Source organism: Etheostoma cragini, chromosome 13 (assembly GCF_013103735.1).
Source record: "Etheostoma cragini isolate CJK2018 chromosome 13, CSU_Ecrag_1.0, whole genome shotgun sequence".
NCBI classification, from domain to species: domain Eukaryota; kingdom Metazoa; phylum Chordata; class Actinopteri; order Perciformes; family Percidae; genus Etheostoma; species Etheostoma cragini.
The window spans coordinates 5,704,391-5,711,378 of record NC_048419.1 but is presented as its reverse complement, the minus strand read 5'-3'; positions in this window follow the sequence as shown (position 1 = coordinate 5,711,378).

Genomic DNA, 6,988 nt, shown 5'->3' with positions numbered 1-6,988 from the left:
GTTTGGGATTTTATGTTTCTCTTTTTTTTATTTCAAGCTAGATGTGCAGTAGGCTTTCATGTGTTGTCATGCCTGCATTCACATCTGTAACTCAACACAAGATGGCGCAGTAGGGCTGTACTTGTCTTAAGAGGAAATAATCTGCTCATAAGTGCCATTCTAAATATGTGAATATACCTCTCAATTTTATCACTAAATGTGATTTGTAAATGTTAACTAATACCTAGAAGGAAGGAAGTCCAGGAGGTTACTAGCTACTTTAACTTACACAGTTGTATTTTTAGCTTGACTTCTTTGGTAAACAAAAATACACAACCGCCCAGAACCTGTATGAGGATTATTATTAGTATTTTATGATATGCGTTTGTTTATTATAAAGTTAAAGGAAGGGTGAAAAAAATATAATGAATTAGCAGTTCTATGCTCATGGGGCATTTCTATTGTTGCCCATACAGGCTGGCAGTGTTAATGATTGCTGACTGAAAATAGGAACTTCACTCTCCAGGGTATAAAGTATTAAATAAATTCTTGCATGATTCACTTAACTGATCATAAAGCATGTGGGTTTAGAGGGAGTGTCGTTAAGGTCATACAACCACTTCATTATCTCAATGTGCCTGGTAAATATTTATTTTACAATTACCTTTTGTCTGCAAATAAAGTGTAAGATCTCTGCGATGCTGGGTATGTGTTTGACCGGTTGGACAAGCATTTGTCAGTAATGCAAAGCGTGGCGTTCGGGCTCCATTGTGCTTTGGTTAATATGTAATTTTTAAGAACAAGTGGGTTCTGTGGCTCTGCTGTAGCGCAATGTCTGCCTTACTTGTAAATCATTTGCTATGAATTCCAACCTTTATAAAAGGAATTTCAATAACAGCTACTGTACTGATACTTGGCAAGACACTGTAGCTGTTATTGTGTTTGGCTTTATTTAAGCCATAAGTTATTACTTTTATCATGTAACTGTTGGCAAATGGAAATGTCCCACCAAATGTACTGAATTCAAAGCTAACAAACATGTTATAAACTAGATTGTTAAAGCAACGACAAGAGGGAACAGTTTTCACCAACTTTAATTCATACATATATGTAAAACTATGTCTCACAATGTATTTCATGAATCAAATGCAAGCAGTATTTGCCATAACTACAAAATATAGCATCAAAAAGAAATCTTTCTTCAAAGAAAAGTCTTTGCCTGGGAAAATATAAATTGTTTAATCTGTCTCCAGGAGGGAATCAGACCTGGGTTATATAAAGGTATCAGTATGATATTGAGAATGTTTCCTAACCAGTTAAAAACTCCTTGCAACTGCTTTAAAAATGCTTTGCATTGTGTGATATTTGAATCCCCTACCCTGGTTTTATATATATATATATAAAACAGCTGATAATAAACAGATGTGATGAACTTAAGTAATGAAGTAACTGTTGAAGCTGCACTGACACAATACTCCAGGGCTTATGTAAGTCACTTTTAATTCATTAAAAGTTAAAGACATGATCCCAGCTCACACAGCTTTTATGAAAAGAAAGACTGCTGCTGTTGAAACCCTTCCATATACTGTACACACACTTTGTGTTTGTCGACAGGAAGCCACTTTATCTTTAACACTGATAACCCCACTGAGTGCACTTTTTTGTTGTTGTTGTTGTTGAAAGAAACCTGCACTCATCCTGTGGGCTGTACCAGCAGATGCCCTCCCGACAAAGCCCTGATTGTCGGCGGTCAGCTTAGTGTGAAAGGAGCATCTCCGCGTCCCCGCTCAGCTGCTGAGCCAACGGATCTGTCTCCGCTGCGGGGCCTCACTGTAGCCGCATCGTCTCATAACCTTGTCTCTACACTCTCCGCCAAGAGGGCCTTATACCTCCTCCAAGCTGTGTTTTATTTATGTACACTTTGGATGTAGAAGTCTCAGGTGCCGTCCGTGTGTTTGAGCATAAAGAACACATCCTCCATCTTTAAGCAAAACAAGGTATTGCCATAATTGACCCGTGCACCAGGTTTCCTGCTGGAAGTCAAGGTTCTGCACTGATGTAAGACCCGTGGCACTCTGTAATCATGTCCATACACAGCCAGGATATAACTACACTCTGGAGGGGAAGACACAGGGCTTAAGTGGATTTTATTTCAAGGTTCCCTTTCAGGGAAAATTGGCAGCGCAGGCCCAGAATTCAGATCCTCCTAGTATTACGAGCAAAACCTTTGGTTTGAATTATTCAGATGTCAACTTGTTGATTGCACTCTTAAAGAGCAATTCATTTTTACTTGCCGTTGCCAAGCTTGAGGATTTTGAACTGTAAACGAAAAGTGAAGGATTGTCTTCGGTGGGTATGTTTTGCCAACACTGAAGTGTAGAACAGATTATCCGATCATGAAGCAATAAAAGTAATTTGTTGCACAATTGCTGACGTGCGTCACTTCATTGTCTGAGAAGAAAAGTGCTCACTAGGCTACCTGGTTTGGACCGGTGCAAAAGCATCCATTTCATTGTCTCTGGAACATTGCTCCGAGAACAATGGGCGTACGTTTTCATTCCGCAAAGAAGTGAGCTTTAAACATTCATAAGGATGCTCTGGTGCTCTCACGCCTCCGCCAACCACAATCTAACAGACTATATTCATAAGAACCAGATGTATCTGCACAATTTATCTATTGTACTGTTTAGAAGCCTGCAGCCAGGCTGGTGCCTGTCCTTCCTCAATCGCTCTTCGGCTTTGTGTTTACCAGGAGGCGTGAGCGGAGAGCGCCCCAGACTGCTGAAGTCATCCCACACCCACATGGTTCACCTCCCCCCCCCCTCTGCCCTCAGCACCTTTTATCCTCTTCAGCGTCACCTCTTTAGACGCAGTAACATGGCTTCACACAGTGTGATAAAGGGCCTGCGTGAGACAGTCCTGCCACCCTTTTTTCTTTTTTTTAGATTATTTTTTTGGGGCTTTTTTTCCGTGAAAGGTAGAAGAGAGAGAGGGGGGGATAACACGGACTCGAACTCTGGGCCGCTGCAAAGGCCTCAGCCTCCATGGGGCGCACGCTCTTAATGGGTGAGCTAGAGGTCACCCCAGTCCTGCCAACCTTGACGCTGGAAGCAATGTCTCTTTTATAAGTAAAATACACCCCCAAATATAATTCATGTGTTCACTTTGTAGTTATGTATAGCTCAGTTGTAATTCATGACTTGGACCGGGTAAAAGTATGGAGCCTTTAAAAGGACATGGGGATTTTCTTTTCTTCCCCTGCACACTAGAAACTGCGTGCACAGGGGAAAGGTTTATTGTGTGCACCAGAAAAAAATTAAAAATTCCCATGTCCCTTTAGGGCCTCCATATAAAAGAGACAGCCTGCAGTGATGATGTCAAGCAGCTGCTCCATAGACAGTAAATAACAACAGCAACAATAAACAAGATATTTAGTGGATTATAGACACGTTTTCTAATTCACAGCTGTAAATGCCGCACTCACATTTAAATATAACTCATGACAGAATTTCCATCGATGCAAAATCATGTCATGGGATAAAATCATCAACTAACGTGTTACTCTACTTATTTTTATTTTAGGTGACTGTAGTGTGTGTTTAAACGACTTAATCGCTGGAGTGAATCAATATGTAGTCACAATGCAGTCCGCATGGAGGGCTGATCTGGTGTGTAGAAACGGTGTCCTTCCGTTGCACTTCAGCTCCTGGATCCAAGTGTGCTAGGGTTTAAGGACACTGAGGCCCTTGGGAGGGTGAGTACTTACTTAAATACTTTCCTTGATGAAGGCCCCCACGACCGAAACACGCTGTCTTGTTTTAATGATTTAGCCAAGAAATATACCAACATCAGTGTTCTTTTTAACTACCCAAAATAACATGATTGATTCCACACAACGCTCTTTGGCAAGGACAAATCTCTACTTCCATTAATTTGGGGGGGTCTTAATCAATTTTATAGCTTTGGAAAAACAAATTGAAGTGATTTGGTAATAGTATTGTCTATAAATTGATATATTCCAGTCTGTGATTATCCATCAACATACATTCCTTTAATTTTAGTCTAAATAATTCCTAATTTCTGCTTTTCTAACTCAAACATTAAGTATAATTTCCTAAAAAGTAGGTTTATCGACCAAAAATTCCCAAAATAACTGTAAAACTAAAGTTAATACATGAGTGTTACGTAGCGCCAAATGTCCATAAGTGACAAACATTGAAAAAAGGGACAAAATCGCATAAAAAAAGTTAATAACATTGATAAAAAGCATCAACAAAAGTGTTGATTTTCAATTTTGACAGGAAGACGACACAAGGGTTAAACGTTACCCTCCCGTGTGCCTCCATGTCCTCAAACCCTTAAATAAATATGTAATCCATAATCTGTTTTAGGTGGGATTTTCCCTTTAAAGCCTGTTTGGTTGTCAGAGCTTGTTTTCATACAGAGAACGGGCTCATTTAACCCAGATTTATGACGATGTGGTGATATGACTGGGCCATGATGTGATTAATTAGATGTATTACTGGAATCCACTCCTCTTGGCTGGTTAACCCATAATGCAGGCAATGTTTATACCCTCAGCGCAAACCAGAACGGTTGGGGGGGGGTTGACCCTCCAGTGCTAGTTAACTCCTGGGCTCCATGAACAACACTGCTCCTGTAGGACCACATGACGTGTTCAAAAGTGCCACCCATCTGTCACTTGAAAGGGCTCTGTCCTTTGAGCACAATAGAGAGAGGTTATAAACAAATGGGACACAAAAGACGCGGGTCCAGTCAGACAGACTGGACGGAGCTTGTTGTTTCTGAGGCAATCCCCGCTGACCTACTGCAGCTTTCACAGGAGGGTGGGTGAGGGTGATTGCATTTTCACATGGATCATCCCAAGCTGTCACTGTCCCTCTGAGGGTCTGACTTGACAGATCTACCCTTGATACGGACCGGCTTGATATATATACTGTTGATGATTATCCATAATGTTGTTTTTATTTGTCAATAATGAGCTACGGAGCCCTGCGCCGTTCACTGTTGGAGATAGGCGGCACAATATAAAAAACAATCATATTATGCTTCACCAGTGGTTTCCATTTGAGAATTCCCTTTAAAGTTGTTGCTTTATTGTATCTATGATGGTTGTTAATCAAAGTCCTGGTTTTGATTTTGGATGGATATTTATCCATGGTTAAAAATAGTCAGTAATAGAGAACAGGCAGAAATGAACATACCTCATCAGAGAGTTGAACCTTTATTAGGTTATCATTGGGGTTTTGCATGTTCCATCATTTTTCTGAAAATTTACAAAATAAAAGCAACTAGATTATAAAACAAATTAAAAACGTGGCAGTGTGTTTATGAGAATCTTTTTTTTTTTGCGTGATTGTGTAATGATGGTTTGGCATTAAAGCTGAGCTAAGTTAGGAACATTCAATCTACATTCATTTCCTTTTTAAATCATTATGAAACATTGCAGCAAAGAGAAAAAAAAAAGTCAAATTAACATAAGACATCTTATTTTGATTGATTTGCACTGTTAGTTGGAGGCCAGTTTGGGTTTATATGTATCCTGATGGGAGCATGGGAGTATTTTCCAGCGGCATAATAGAAACCCTGCACCCATTCAGGCTCTGGTCCTCCTGGGTGAAAGTTGAGTGTCCTGACACCCCCCCAACCCCCCGGCGCCACCCACCCTCCACCTCGGTGAGCCTCCAGATTCGTGATATTTGCTCGACCCACTTGAAATTGGAAGGACAATGGCTCGATGCGGTGGGCCTGAGGATTCCTTCCTCCCAAACATTAACCCTGTATTTAGCCAGAGCTGGGCTAAATCCCGTCTTCATTCGGGCTATTTTGAAATTGCATATTTTTCTTCAACACTTAAACGGGCAAAATGCAGCTGAAAATAATTACTATGTAGAGACATAGTAATTATTTCCAGCTGAATATTTTAATGGGTCCCTCCGCTCTTACTCCCCTACGTACCTGTGCACTAATCTCGTTTTAGGCGCTTAGTGTTTTCTTTGTGGTTTTTCAAATTGTATTTATTAAATTTCTGGACCGTATGTATTTCTAATGCATTTATTATGTAGCCCTCCGTCCCTTTCCTAAGTGGCTATTTCACTTGTCAGGCCAAGAACTTGTTCTTAAGGACTTGCCTGTAAAAATGAATAAAGGTGAAATAAAACAACATTTTTTTAATTTTGTGAGGACATGCACTTCTTCAGCAAAGGTTATTTATGTACATTTACCTGTTGGGCTATTGGGATATTTCATTGGGGTTATGTGATATCCTATTTTTTAAAGGGAGTTATCTGACGAACTAAAATTGAAAATTAACTTCCAGCTCAGGCTCAACCACATCTGGATTAAACAAAAGTTTTTGTAGAAATATATATAAATACATGTATATGTACACTGGTAATAGGACACATAATAGGACATCTTTTCATAGACACGTTGTAGGTTTTTGTCATGTAATCCCATCATGTCCAAGGCTGATTAACATGAAACGACAATGCAACTGTAATATTATGACCGTAAAGCCGTTTTGATCCTTTATGTGGATTACCTATCATAACTCATCTCTGATTCCGCTGTTATGTGACATGAGTTATTTCATTATCATAGACTCTGGTGGGGCGCTTATCCCCCTCGGTCTCCCTCAGAAGGTGTCCCCCCTCCCTTGGTGTTGCTTGGAAGGTGAGATGTGAAGATCAAGGGGCTGCGTGTTGATCCTAGCTCAGGAATGGAGAGCCTGAGTGTAAAAAGTCTCTCTGTAGACGGGTCTGGTCCTGCTGTAAGCTCCACGACTCCCACACACGCTCCGACCTGTGCCCATTCGCAGTTGACTGCCATGTAAAACACATTGACTGTCTGGAACCAGGATCACAGCCCCACTGTAACAGTGTAAACATGTATACGGTGGACCCTGTTTGGCCAACAGATGTATGCCTCATTTTCACTGCATGGTTCAGCTCGACCTAAATCACTTTTGGTACCAGGTGCTTTTGTT